The sequence below is a fragment of the Pongo pygmaeus genome, chromosome 23 (genome assembly GCF_028885625.2).
Source record: "Pongo pygmaeus isolate AG05252 chromosome 23, NHGRI_mPonPyg2-v2.0_pri, whole genome shotgun sequence".
Taxonomy (NCBI): Eukaryota; Metazoa; Chordata; class Mammalia; order Primates; family Hominidae; genus Pongo; species Pongo pygmaeus.
The window spans coordinates 56,447,679-56,462,350 of record NC_085931.1 but is presented as its reverse complement, the minus strand read 5'-3'; the positions used below and the strand labels follow the sequence as shown (position 1 = coordinate 56,462,350).

Here is a 14,672-nt window from a genome sequence, read left to right as displayed (position 1 = left end):
TGGGCGACAGAGTGAGACACTGTCTCTACAAATAAATAAACAAAAAGTCAATAAAAGTAATAATGATTAATGTGTCAAAGAAAATAGAGGAAATGCAGATAAAATAATAAAAGTTATATTTTTCAATGAGAAATTGACATCTTTGAAGAAAAAGAACGAAATTAAAATTCTAGAACTAAACAATTAAGAACTTAAGGGGACCAGGCACAGTGGCTCATGCCTGTAATCCCAGCACTTTGGGAGGCTGAGGTGGATGGATCACCTGAGGTCAGGAGTTTGAGACCAGCCTGTCCAACATGTTGAAACGCCACCTCTACTAAAAATACAGGCCAGGTGCAGTGGCTCACGCCTGTAATCCCAGAACTTTGGGAGGCTGAGACAGGCAAATCACCTGAGGTCGGGAGTTCAAGCCCAGCCTGACCAACATGGAGAAAACATGTCTCCACTAAAAACACAAAATTAGCCGGGCGTGGTGGCGCATGCCTGTAATCCCAGCTACTCAGGAGGCTGAGGCAGGAGAATCACTTGAACCCGGGAGGCGGACGTTGCGGTGAGCCAAGATCGCACCATTGCACTCCAGCCTGGGCAGCAAAGAGCGAAACTCCGTCTCAGAAAACAAAACAAAACAAAACAAAAACTTAAGGGAAGGGTTTAACAATAGGTTAGACACAGCAGAAGCCAAGAAAAGTAAACTCGAAGACAAGTTAATAGAAAATACGTAAATTGAAGCACAGAAAGAAGAATTGGAAAAACAAATCAGAGGATAAAAAGACCTATGGGACATAGTTAAAAGCTCTCACCTTGTATTAGTCTGTTCTCACAGTGCTATAAAGAACTACCTGAGGCTGGGCGCGGTGGCTCATGCCTGTAATCCCAGCACTTTGGGAGGCTGAGGCGGGTGGATCAATTGAGGTCAGGAGTTTGAGACCAACCTGGCCAACATGGTGAAACCCCGTCTCTACAAAAAATACAAAAATTAGCCAGGCATGGTGGCTAATTCCATGATGTAATTCCAGCTACTTGGGAGGCTGAGGCCCGAGAATCACTGGAACCCAGGAGGTGGAGGTTGCAGTGAGCCGAGATTGCGCCACTGCACTCCAGCCTGGACAAGAGTGAGACCCTGTCTCAAAAATAAATAAATAAATAAATAAAAATAAAAAAGTACTGCCTGAGACTGGGTATTTTATGAAGAAAGGAGGTTGAGTTGACTCACAGTTCCACAAGCTTAACAGGAAGCATGACCGGAAGGCCTCAAGAAACTTACACTCATGGTGGAAGGAGAAGGGGAAGCTGGCACGTCTTGCCATGGCAGAGCAGGAGGTGTAGAGATGGGGGAAGTGCCACACTTTTTTTTTTTGAGACAGAGTCTCCCTTTGCCACCCAGGCTGGAGTGCAGTGGCACGATCTCAGCTCACTGCAGCCTCCGCCTCTCGGGTTCAAGCGATTCTCCTGCCTCAGCCTCCCAAGTAGCTGGGATTACAGGCACGTGCCACCTCGCTGGGCTACTTTTTGTATTTTTAGTAGAGACTAGGTTTCACCATGTTGGCTAGGCTGTGGTCTCGAACTCCTGACCTCAGGTGATCCACCCGCTGCCTCCCAAAGTGCTGGGATTACAGGTGTGAGCCACCGTGCCTGGCCAAGTGCCACACTTTTAAACCATCAGATCTTGTGAGAACTCACTCACTATCACGAGAACAGCAAGGGGGAAACCCACCTCTATAATCCAATCACCTTCCACCAGGCTCCTCCTTCAACATGTGGGGATTACAATTCCACATGAGATTTGGGTGGGGACACAGAGCCAAACCGTATCACCCCTTCAAGTAAGCATAGTCCCAGAATAAGAGGAGAGAGAGAAAGGAACGGGAGCAGAGAAAGGAGTAGAGAAAGGAACAGATTATGGCCAAGAATTTCCAGAAAATAATAAAAGATAGCAATCCACAGAATAAAGCAGCTCTACTTAGCCCCGGCAGGATAAACATACAGAAAACCACATTCTAGACACAGCACAGTCAAAGTGCTGGAAAGCAAGCACAAGGAAAAAGCAGCTGGGGATGGCGGTGGGCGGGGGAGGACAAAGCACCTTCAAAAGAACGTTGATGAATTGGGGTGGGCAGAGGGAGGGTTAGTGGGGAACGTAGGAGCATCCTTTGCTGATCACAGAGACACAAAGATGCGCCACACGCGGTCCTCTCCCAAAGGAGCTGACAGGCCAGGAGGGAAACAGGATGGCAATACCTTGGGCTTAGCTTGTGACAGGCAGACACGGGGAGGACCCGGAGCCCAGGAGAGGAGACAGGTAACCCAGACTGGGCCTCAAAGTAGTCTCCGCAGAGTGGGAGCGTCTCACCAGAGTTTCGAAGAAGAGGTAAGAATTACTTAGGGATGAAGAAGCTTATTCCAGACAGAAGCCACCAGCGGGTCCTGTCTGCACCAGCCCTCACTCACCCCACCCAGGTGTAGGCGCTACTATTCTAAAGGAGGGGTGTGAGCCGGGTGTGATAGCTCATGCCTTTAATCCCTGCACTTTGGGAGGCTGAGGTGGGCAGATTACTTAAGGTCAGGAATTCAAGACCAGCCTGGCCAACATGGTGAAAACCCATCTTTACTAAAAATACAAAAATTAGCCAGGCATGGGGGTGAGTGCATGTAATTCCAGCTACTCGGGAGGCTGAGGCAGGAGAATTGCTTGAACCCAGGAGGCAGAGGTTGCAGTGAGCCAAGATCGTGACATTGCACACCACCCTGGGTGACAGAGCAAGACTCCATCTCAAACAAAAAGAAATAAAAAAATAAAAATAAAGGACAGTGTGGAGCATGGCATGGCACAGCCCTACCCAGGAACACAGCAGTGCCAGCGCTCTCTTCTGCCCCTCTCAGAAACCTTTCCCTCCAGGCCAAGCAGCTTGTTGGATTTCAGAGCGACATCTCAGTTTGCAAGTCCACTTTGGAAGTGAAAAGCGGTACAACATCCTTTGCCCTGAGGCGTGGATCTTACTTCTGGGGACTGTTCATTTAACACACCTCTTAAAGGCAAATATTTTCAAATAACCTGTCTGGTTGGCAGCAATTAACCACCTCACACTGCTGGGCACTGAGCTAAAGGCTGAAAATTAAGGAACAAACAAGTCCAGGCCTGCCCTTGGGGAAGGAAGATTCTTAATGAGAAACATTTGAGGGCCAACCTTTGGGTACATTGCTTTTGAGCCAATGTGCTGTAATGTGATTTTTTTTTCTTCCCCTAATGGGGTTAGCTTTAGAAGTATGTTTGGCAAGCACTTTGAACAACCCGCACTGCATCTCAGCACATGTTCATTATTGGCATAAAAGAACATTGGAATTGAGACTATCCAAAATGCATGAAAAAATTTGGAGGTATGTATAATTTCGTAATGTTATGCCTAATCTCGAATGCCAGTTTTTCAGGTTTAAGTTTTGGCAAGTTAGAATCACAATGGGGACATAGGCCAATCAAACAAAAAACAAGCCCAAACTAAAAAAGAAAAGAAATGTGCATATGTTAAAGACTATCATTATCTTGCCGAGACTGAACTCTGAAATCAAAACTGAGACATTCCCCAGAGAATGTGTGTGCTTTTTATGGCAGGCTTTATTCGTGCCTAATCTCTTTTTGCACATGAAAATCACTTTAATAAAACTTCCCCACACATTCGCATTCTAGAAAGAGAGCATTTGTTGGTGATTCTGAGGTCTTATAACTTCATTTTGATGCCAGGGGATATTTGAAATATGTTTTTAAAACTTTAATGGAAAATGAAACAGATCATAAAGATAGGAGATCTACTTTAGAGGGTCAAATAAGAATTTGTTCATAGTTAAACAGAATTCATAATGCTTTAGAACTGAACCAAAAACAATTGTTTCTAAACGCTGAAGTCACCACCGAGACTCAAAACCTGGAGCTGGGCTGCCTGGATCCTTCTCTGCTGCAGCAATAGAGTATTTCAACTGCTTTTTAAAAACACCACACAGTAATGACTCACTGATCAAATGAGTTGGAACGAATCTGGAAAATGCCAGTTCCCCCTGAGCAATTGCCCTCCCCAACACCCCCGCAATACTGAAGCTTACCACTTCCAGTGACAAGGCTTTGTTTGTTCATTTTGTCAATTTTGAATGGAATGATTTCCAAAATATAGAAATATCCTTGCTGATACAGTTGGGATATTTGTCCCCACCCGTATCTCATGCTGAATTGTAATCCCCAATGTTGGAGGTGGGGCCTGGTGGGACGTGTTTAGATCACGGCGGCCAATTTCTCGTGAATGGCTTGGGCTACCCCCTTGCTGATAAGTGAGTTCTAACCCTGAGTTCATGCAAGATCTGGTCATTTAAAAGCGTGTGGCACCTCCCCCTCTTCTCTCTCTCTTTCTCTCTCACCTTTCTGCTTTTGCCATGTGATGTGCCTGCTCCCCTTCACCTTCTGCCATTATTTTAAGCTTTCTGAGCTTCCTGCGTATGATGTACATTGGTTTGGTCTTGTAAGGTGGGACAACTCGAAGTGGGGGCTTCCAGGTTAGAGGTAGACAAGAGACAAAAGGTTGCATTCTTTTGAGTCCTTGACCAGTCTTCCACTGAATACACAATTTAGTCCGGTTCAGTGAATCTGCATTTTTACATAAACGACAGGGAAGAGGAAGCAATCAGATAGGCATTTGTCTCAGGTGAGCCTCAGAGGGATGACTTTGAATAGAATGGGAGGCAGGTTTGTCCTAAGCAGTTCCCAGCTTGACTTTTTCCTTTAGTTTAGTAATTTGGGGGTCCCAAGATTTTATTTTCCTTTCACACACAGAAATCCTTAATGTGATATGATCAAATCAAATCCAGAAATATACAAAAAGGACAATCCATCATGACCAAGTCAGACTGATCACAGAAATTCAAGGTTGGTTTAACACTTGAAAATCAATCAGTGTAATTCACCACATTGCCATAAATCATGTAATCATTTCAATATATGCAGATGATATGGTTTGGCTCTATGTTCCCACTCAAATCTCATCTCCAATCGTAATCCCCACATGTTGAGGGAGGGACCTGTAATTCCCACATGTGGAGGGAGGAAGGTGAATGGATCATGGGGCCGGTTTCCCTCGTGCTGTTCTCATGATAATGAGGGAGTTTTCAAGAGATCTGATGGTTTTATAAGTGTTTGGAAGCTCATCCTTCACCCTCCTCTCTCCTGATGCCTTGTGAAGAAAGTACTTGCTTCCCTGTCACCTTCCACCATAATGTTAAGTTTCCGGAGGCCTCCCCAGCCAGGCAGAACTGTGAGTCAATTAAACCTCTTTCCTTTATAATTTACCCACTCTCAGGTAAGTTCTTTATGGCAGTGGGAAAACAAACTAATACAGCAGAAAAAACACTTGACAAAATTCAACAATCATTGATGCTTAAAAAGTCTCAGTAGGCCGGGTGCGGTGGCTCACGCCTGTAATCCCAGCACTTTGGGAGGCTGAGGCCAGTGGATCACCTGAGGTCAGGAGTTCAAAATCAGCCTGGAAAATGTGGTGAGACCCCATTTCTACCAAAAATACAGGCTGGCACGATGGCTCACTCCTGTAATCTCATCACTTTGGGAGGCCAAGGCGAGTGGATTGCCTGAGGTCAGAAATTCAAGACCAGCCTGGCTAACGTGGTGAAACCCCATCTCTACTAAAAATACAAAAATTAGCCGGGCATGCTGGCAGGCACCTGTAATCCCAGCTACTTGGGAGGCTGAGGCAGGAGAATCGCTTGAACCCGGGAGGCAGAGGTTGCAGTGAGCCAAGATCACGCCATTGCCCTTCAGCCTGGGTGACAAGATCGAGACTTAGTGTCAAAAAAAAAAAAAAAAAACCCAAAAATTAGCCGGGTTTAGTGGCGGGTGCCTGTCATCCCAGCTACTCGGGAGGTTGAGGCTGGAGAATCGCTTGAATCCAGGAGGCAGAGGTTGCAGTGAGCTAAGATTGCACTATTGTACACCAGCCTGGGCAACAAGAGCAAAACTCCGACTCAAAAAAAAAAAAGTCTCAATAAACTGGAATGAAAAGGAACTCTTGAACCTGGTCAAGGGGTCCACATAGACTGACAGTGAACATGCTCTAGGAATGTAGGAAACAGCTGAGTTGTCAGTTCTGTATTTTTAGTAGAGACAGGGTTTCACCATGTTGTCCAGGCTGGTCTTGAACTCTTGACCTCAGGTGATTAGCTCACCTCAGCCTCCCAGAATGCTGGGATTACAGGCATGAGCCACCATGCCTGGCCTCTTTTTCTTTTTAAATTATACAGATAAACTTTAAAATAGAGATGGGGTCTCACTATGTTGCCCAGGCTGGAGGCTTTTTTTTCTAATATGTGCATTTATTGCTATAAATTTCCCTCATGATATTGCTTTAGCTGTGTCTCACAAATTTTAATATGTTGTATTTTCATTTTTATTCAATTTAATGTGTTTTTCTTACTTCCCTTGAGACTTCCTGTTTGACCCATAGATTGTCTAGAAGTGTGTTGTTGAGTTTCTAAGTATGTGGCGCTTTTCCTGTTATCTTTTTGCTATTAATTTCTTGTTGGATTCTATGTGATTAGAGAGCATACCCTCATGATCTCAGTTCTTTAAAATTTGTTAAAGTTTGTTTTATGGTCCAAGATATGGTCTGTCTTGGTGTATGCTCCCCAGCACCAGTTGCTGAAAAGATACCTGAAATGTGAAAGCAGCTTTAGAACTGGGTAACAGGCAGAGATTGGAAGAGTTTGGATGGATCAGAAGAAGACAGGAAAATGTGGGAAAGTTTGGAACTTTCTAGAGACTTGTTGGAAAGCTTTGCCCCAAATGCTGACAGCGATATGGACAATAAAGTCCAGGCTGAGGTGGTCTCAGATAGAGATGAGGAACTTCTTGGGAACTGGAGCAAAGGTGACTCTTGTTATGTTTTAGCAAAGAGACTGACAGCATTTTGCCCCTGCCCTAGAGATTTGTGCAACTTTGAACTTGAGGGAGATGACTTAGGGTATCTAGCAGAAGAAATTTCTAAGCAGCAAAGCATTTAAGATGTAACTTGGGTGCTGTCAAAAGCATTTGATTTTAAAAGTGAAACAGAGCATAAAAGTTTAGAAAATGTGCAGCCTGACAATGCAATAGAAAAGAAAATCCTATTTTCTGAGAAATTCAAGCAGGCTGCAGACATTTGCATAAGTAACGAGGAGCCAATTGTTAATCCCCAAGACAATGGGGAAAATGTCTCCAGGGGATGTCAGAGACCTTTGCAGCAGCCTCTCCCACAACAGGCCTAGAGGCCTAGGAGGAAAAAGTGGTTTTGTGGGCCTGGCCCAGGGTCCCTGAGCTGTGTGCAGCCTAGGGACTTGGTGTCCTGTGTCCCAGCCACTCCAGCTGTAGCTGGGACCACAGGCTCATGCCACCATGCCTGGATAATTTTTGTATTTTTGTAGAGATAGGTTTTTGCCATGTTGCCCAGGCTGGTCTTGAACTCCTGGGCTCAAGAGATCCGCTCACCTTGGCCTCCCAAAGTGCTGGGATTACAGGTGTGAGCCACCACGCCCAGCCAGTTTTCTATTTTTTTTTTTTTTTTGAGACAGAGTTTCACTCTTGTTGCCCAAGCTGGAGTGCAATGACACAATCTCAGCTCACTACAACCTCCGCCTCCCAGGTTCAAGCAATTCTCCTGCCTCAGCCTCCCAAGTAGCTGGGATTACAGACACACATCACTACGCCTGGCTAAATTTTTGTATTTTTAGTAGAAACGGGGTTTCACCATGTTAGCCAGGCTGGTCTCAAACTCCTGACCTCAGGTGATCTGCTCACCTCGGCCTCCCAAAGTGCTGGGATTATCAGCATGAGCCACTGCGCCCAGCCCAGTTTTCTATTTTTTAAATTTGTTTTAAGCAAATTGCTTGCTGACACTTTTATCATGGCTGCTTTGAAATATTTGTCAAATAATCTTACATCTTTGTCATCTTGGGGTTGATATCTATTGCCTTTTTTCATTCAGTTTGAGATCTTTTTAGTTCTTGGTATAATGAGGGATTTTCAGTTGTAACCTGGATCTTCTTTTCTTTTTTTTTTTTTTTTTTTTTGAGATGGAGTCTAGCTCTGTTGCCCAGGCTGGAGTGCAGTGGTGCAATCTTGGCTCACTGCAAGCTCTGCCTCCTGGGTTCACACCATTCTCCTACCTCAGCCTCCTGAGTAGCTGAGACTATAGGTGCTCACCACCATGCCCAGCTAATTTCTTTTTGTATTTTTAGTAGAGACAGGGTTTCACTGTGTTAGCGATAACCTGGATATTCTTACATAACATACGAGATTCCAGGCCAGGTGTGGTGGCTCACACCTGTAATCCCAGCACTTTGGGTGGCTGAGGTGGGCGGATCTCCTGAGATCAGGAGTTTGAAACCAGCCTGGCCAACATGGTAAAACCCTGTCTCTACTAAAAATACAAAATTAGCTGGGCGTGGTGGCCCATACCTATAATCCCAGCTCCTCAGGAGGCTGAGGCAGGAGAATCGCTTGAATCGGGGAGGTGGAGGTTGCAATGAGCTGAGATCATGCTGTTGCACTCCAGCTTGGGCAACAAAGTGAGACTCTGTTTCAAAACAAAACAAAACAAACAAGATTGTGGATATTATTTAAACCTTCTGTTTCAGCTGACTTTCTCTGACACTGTTCAGGCAGGGGAACCAAGGGGCACTGCCTTATTACTGCCAGATGGCGGCAGAAATCCAAGTTTCTCACTTAGCCTTTGTTGACACCTGAATGTTGAGGGTGCTGCACTCCTCATTGCTGCTGGATCAGGGAGGGAGTTCAGGCTCCCTGCTAACCTCCACTGATACTTTCCTGGTGGGTGAAATGAAAATGCCTTATCACTTCTTCCCATCTGAAGCCTTGGGATGGTGCGAAGGAGTGGCCTCGTTACCGCTGGGCCATGGTAAAAAGTCCTGGCTCTCTGCTAGGCCTCCTAGGGTACCGCCCCATTGCAGATGAGGAGGGATGCCTTGCTAATGCCAGGTGGGGGTGGAAGCCCAGACTTTCTGTGTGTCCCCACTGACACCATGAGTGGGGGGAGCCTCATCACTAGCTGGCAGGGATGAAAGACCTGGCTCTCCACCTGACCTTCTCCAGTTCCAGCTCACTGAGGATGGTGGGGCACCTCATTACCACCTCTCATGGGTGTGGGTGGGGTGATGTTTTCTTTCTGTGGTGTTTAGTTAGAGCAGTTATTGTCTAAGTTTTCTGTCTTGCTAGACTGCCCGTCTGCTAGTCCTTTGGTGAGAGAGAACAGGCTTTTGGTGGGACTTGTTTTTGTCTGGGCCTCTTGGCATTTCTAGATGCCAGCTCCCCTAGCTCCAACTTTATAATATGTATACAAGGCAGAAGGAAGACCCAGAGAGCCCACCACCATGCTGGCTCCCTGGGTCCTGTGGTCCCTAGTCAATTTGCCTTCTTAGAATTTTCTTTTTTTTTTTTTTTTTTAGATGGAGTCTCCGTCTGTCACCCATGCTGGAGTGCAGTGGCATGATCTCAGCTCACTGCAACCTCCGCCTTCTGGGTTCAAGCGATTCTCTTGCTTCAGCCTCCTAAGGAGCTGAGATTACAGGCATGCGCTACCATGCCTGGATAATTTTTTGGTATTTTTAGTAAAGACAGGATTTCACCATGTTGGCCAGGTTGGTCTCGAACTCCTGACCTCAAATGATCCACCCACCTCGGCCTCCCAAAGTGCTGGGATTATAGGCATGAGCCACTTCACCCAGCCTTCTCTCAGAATATTCTTATGTTTGTTTCATATTTAATGTCTGGGGTTTGGGATCGTACCTAGCGGGAGAAATAGGGAAAAGTATATATTCTCTATCTTTCCAGAAACAGAAGTCTCTGTGCTATTTTTTTGCAACTTCCTCTGAATGCATAATTCTTCTCTGTCACCCAGGCTGGAGTACAGTGGTGCGATCTCGGCTCATCGCAGCTTCCATCTCCCAGGTTCAAGTGATTCGCGTGCTTCAGCCTCCCGAGTAGCTGGGATTACAGGTGTGCATTGCCACACCCAGCTAATTTTTCTATTTTTGGTAGAGACTGAGTTTCACCGTGTTGGACAGGCTGGTCTCTCTCGAACTCCTGACCTCATGTAACCCATCCTCCTTGGCCTCCCAAAGTGTTGGGATTACAGGCATGAGCCACTGCACCCAGCCAGAAAGATATTTATTCTAAGAGAAGAAAGCTATCTATTGATTCAAGCCAGTGTGCGATGAATGCCAAGGGGTGGAGGAGTCCCAGGATAGCAGCTCAGAGGCAGAGCAAGCATGGGGTGCATGTCACCAGGAGTGGGTTTATCAAGGCAGTGGGACCAGGACCCATGCTCAAGGAGGTGGGGCCAGGCAGGCAGCTTGGGACAGATGTGGAGGGGGTGTCCCTGAGGATTATGAAGCACTTTTCAAATAAAAGGCGTCATGACTGCTAACCCCCTTGGGGTCCTCGAATGCCTGACTTTGATTCTGAGGCACCATAAGCCCGGGAAGCACACAGCTGTAGAATGTTAGAGCCAGAAGGGTCCACGGGGACCATGGGCCCAGGCCTCCTCTACTCAGGAAGTGAGGCCGCAGCCACACCGCTGAAGGGAGGAGGGATGGAAGCTGGGCCCAGGGAAGGCCGCCTGGCTGCGCAGGAGGCTGGACTGAAGGAGAGGCCTGCAGTGGGGGCCCAGCTGGCCAGCTGGACTCCAGGCTGGAGGAGATGGGAGCATCTGGAAAACATCATTCACTTCGACCAATCAGTGTTTAAAAGCCAAAGAAAGACACAGTGAGCACAGGCTGGGTTGGGTCTTTTTCTTTTTGTCTTTTTTTTTTTTTTAACCTTCCAAGTAGAACAGCCTGTCTGAGTGTTTCACTTTAGCTCAGAACCATTTGCTGGGCAGGGTGTACGCCTCTTATGATCAAAGTCTATGTCTACCCATCTTTAACTCTCAGAAGGGAGGCTGATTTTATTAAAGTAGAAATTCATACCTGATTAAAGAAAACTGTAAATGAATTTTTTGTTTTTTAGATGGAGTTTCACTCTTGTTGCTCAGGCTGGAGTGCAGTGGCGTGATCTCGGCTCACTGCAACCTCCGCCTCCTGGGTTCAAGCAATTCTCCTGCCTCAGCTTCCGGAGTAGCTAGGATTACAGGCGCCCGCCACCATGCCTGGCTAATTTTTTGTATTTTTAGTAGAGACAGGATTTCACCATCTTGGCCAGGCTGGTCTTGAACTCCTGACCTCAGGTGATCTACCCGCCTCGGCCTCCCAAAGTGCTGGGATTATAAGGTGTGAGCCACCACACCTGGCCTATGGATATTTTTATATTTCAATTTTTATTCCTTTCCTGAGCCAAGCCCCTGGGGTGGGTGCTGGGGACTTGGATAAAACCAAGTTCCTGTCTCCAGATGCCCGCCATCTTGGGGAAGACATGAAATACAATGAGGGCTGGGGGAAAGAGGCCTGCCCCAACAAAACCAATTCAGCATGGCCACACTTCCTCTTCCTTGAAGCAGTCCCTTCCGTGGGTCCCTCCTGTGACTCCACTGTCCCCTGGGTCTCCTGTGTCCCATCAGTCACAGCTGCCATCCCCCTTTTCCCTGTGGGTTTCCTGTGTGTTTAGTCCTGGCTCAACTCTGTGGCTCTAGGCACCATCATTTTCCCAGCCCCAGCCCTGCCCTCCCTCTGAACCTAGACACATACCTCCAACGCCACCTCTTGGACATCTCAGAGGTTCTCAGAACTTGGCCTGTTCAGAACTGCACACATGCTGTTCCAGGCGGAATCATGTCCCCGAGAAATCCACATGTTGAAGTCTGTCATCACCAGAACCTCAGAATGTGGCCGCACATGGAGACAGGGTGTTCAATGGTGTCATTAGGGTAAAATGAGTCTATTAGGGTGAGTTCTTATAAGAATGTGACTGGTTGTCTTCCCATTTAACAGATGAGGGCTGAAGTTGCCTTATTCTTTTTTTTTTTTTTTTTTTTGGAGATGGAGTCTTGCCCTGTCATCCAGGCTGGAGTGTAATGGTGCAATCTCGGCTCACCGCAACCCCCACCTCCTGGGTTCAAACAATTCTCCTGCCTCAGCCTCCCGAGTAGCTGAGATTACAGGCACCCACCACCAGGCCCAGCTAATTTTTGTATGTTTAGTAGAGACAGGGTTTGACCATGTTGGCCAGGCTGGTCTCAAACTCCTGACCTCGTGATCTGCCCGCCACGGCCTCCCAAAGTACTGGGATTACAGGCGTGAGCCACTGCGCCCAGCCCACCTTATTATTCTTTTAAGCAGAGATTAGGACACAGACACACACAGAGGGATGCCCACGTAAAGACATAGGAGGAGGAGGCATCTACAGGGCAAGGCAGGGGACCTCTGAAGAAACCAGCACTGCTGACACCTTTGTCTCAGACTTCCAGCCTCCAGAACTATGAGGCAAGAAGCCCAGGATCTAAGCTGGGTGCGGTGGCTCACACCTGTAATTCCAACACTTTGGGAGGCCAAGGCGGGTGGATCACCTGAGGTCAGGAGTTCGACACCTGGCCAACATGGTGAAATGTCATCTCTACTAAAAATACAATAATTAGCTGGTGTGATGGTGCATGCCCGTAGTCCCAGCTACTCAGGAGGCTGAGGCAGGAGAATCACTTGAACCCAGAAGGTGGAGGTTGCAGTGAGCTGAGATCGCACCACTGCATTCCAGCCTGGGCGATAAAAGCAAAACTCAGTCTCCAAAAAAAAAAAGAAGTCTGGGGTCTAAGCCGCCGGTCTGTGGGGCTTTGTCATGGCAGCCCTAGGACGCTGATTACATTTCCACCCCAACCCTGGCTTGCCTCCTGTGTTTCCTGCCTCTGTGAAAGAGACTCCCACCCAGCCAGCTGCCCAAGTCAGAAAGAGGCTTGAGATTCGCGCTGCCTCCTCCTCTCTCACCACCACCATCCGTGTTCCTCAGGACCTGTCATCGCAGTGCACACAGCCAGGTAGGGCACCAATGGGCCATCATTTCATGGCGACAGGGGGCCCGCGTGTGGGTGCCGCCCAGACATTACTACAAAGCCCCAATAGTGCAGGGCTGTAGGATGAGGAAAATGCCCCAGGAATTTGGGCATGAGGCCTGGCCAACACGGCTTACTCCAGGTCCTTTTATAGCCATGCAAAACCATTATGCTGCAATTTCCGAGTGAGGTATTTAGTGGTGCAAGAGGTCTGTACTGAGGGCTTCTCTTAATTCGGAAAGCCCTTACCCTGGACGATCTGAATACTGTCACCATGAATTTGAGTACATCTCCTTTGAGGAGCTGAGAGTCCGAGGACCCATGTTCACCACACATGCCTAGCCCAGTGTTTCCCAGCATGCTTTGCTGAGAACACGGCCTTGGGTTCACTGAAATGAGTAGCAATCTCCATAAGATTTCTACGTCTGTTTGCTTTCTCCCCAGGCCTCTGTGAGACTGTTTCACAGATGCTCAAGACATCAGCAAACCAGTGCCACCAAACAAGTATGAGAAAAGAACAGGCTAGATTATGTTATCCAGAACTTCGCAACCATCAGATCTAGACAGAAGGTATTTTGGTTTCAGCAAATATTAAGTGTGGTTTGGATCATCCCTGAGGAGCCTAACATGGGTGGCATGGAGATTGGGTGGGGGCAGGCTCATTGAACAAGGCTGGCCTGGGCTGGGGGTTGGCAGAAGGGCAGGGCCCTTCCCAAGCACTAAGCAGTTAGCCTGGGCCAGCCTGCAGGATGCCTAGGGTACAAGACCCCTACAGTGGCCTGGCGCCTGTCCTCCCAGGACCCACTGTCGACTGCAGGAGGTGCACAGTGAACACAGAAAAGCTGTAAGGTGTCCTGTGACAGATGTATGTGGTGGACACAGCAGGACCCAGAGGAAGGAAGAAAGAAGCTGCTCTTGAAAAGACCCTCAAACCACGATGCTCAAGGAAGTGTTGAGAGATGAAGAAGAGGTGTTTGCCAGGCAGACCAGGTGGGGAAGGATAATCTGAGGAGGATAGAGAGCCAGTGCAAAGGCTCAGAGCACTTTTGGAGTGCTGCCAGAGCAGGGTGGGTGTGGGGCCCTGGAGGGGGTGAGGCAGGAACCTGACCGAGGGGGCTTTGGAGGCCATGTCCATCTTCTGTGATGTTACAGTGAGGGCTGCCCAGAAGGATTCAGGAGAGTCACGTGGTGGAGTTTGTCCTATAAAATAACCCTGGGGCCAGGTGTGGTGGCTCATGCCTGTAATCCCAGCACTTTGAGAGGCTGAAGTGAGAGAATCACTGGAGCCCAGGAGTTCAAAACCAGCCTGGGCTGGTGGCTGGTAGTGAGACACCACCTCTACAAAAAATACAAAAATTAGCTGGGTATGATGGTGTATGCCTGTGGTCCGAGCTACTCAGGAGGCTGAAGTGGGAAGATTGCTTGAACCTGTAGGAGGCTGCAGTGGCTGTGATCGCACCACTGCACTCCAGCCTGTGTGACTGGGACGGAGTGAGATCCTGTCTGAAAAAAAAAAACCCCAAAAAACAAAAAAAGCCTTGGCCCATGGTTCCTGTATTCTCAAATGACAACCTCAGCTTCCTCATCTGTTTGTTTGTTTGTTTAGTTGGTTGTTTTTTGAGATAGAGTCTTGCTCTGTTGCCCAGGCTGGAG

The 14,672-nt window shown here is 47.6% G+C and overlaps 1 long non-coding RNA gene across 1 annotated transcript; it reads left to right on the top strand.

Moving 5' to 3' along the window:
- Nucleotides 1-12,882: 12,882 nt before the first annotated feature.
- LOC134739369 (uncharacterized) lies at nucleotides 12,883-14,024 on the top strand. The gene is made up of 3 exons (XR_010125966.1): nucleotides 12,883-13,004; nucleotides 13,464-13,589; nucleotides 13,818-14,024. It is a non-coding gene; the product is annotated as an uncharacterized LOC134739369 (long non-coding RNA).
- The last annotated feature ends 648 nt before the right edge of the window (nucleotides 14,025-14,672 follow it).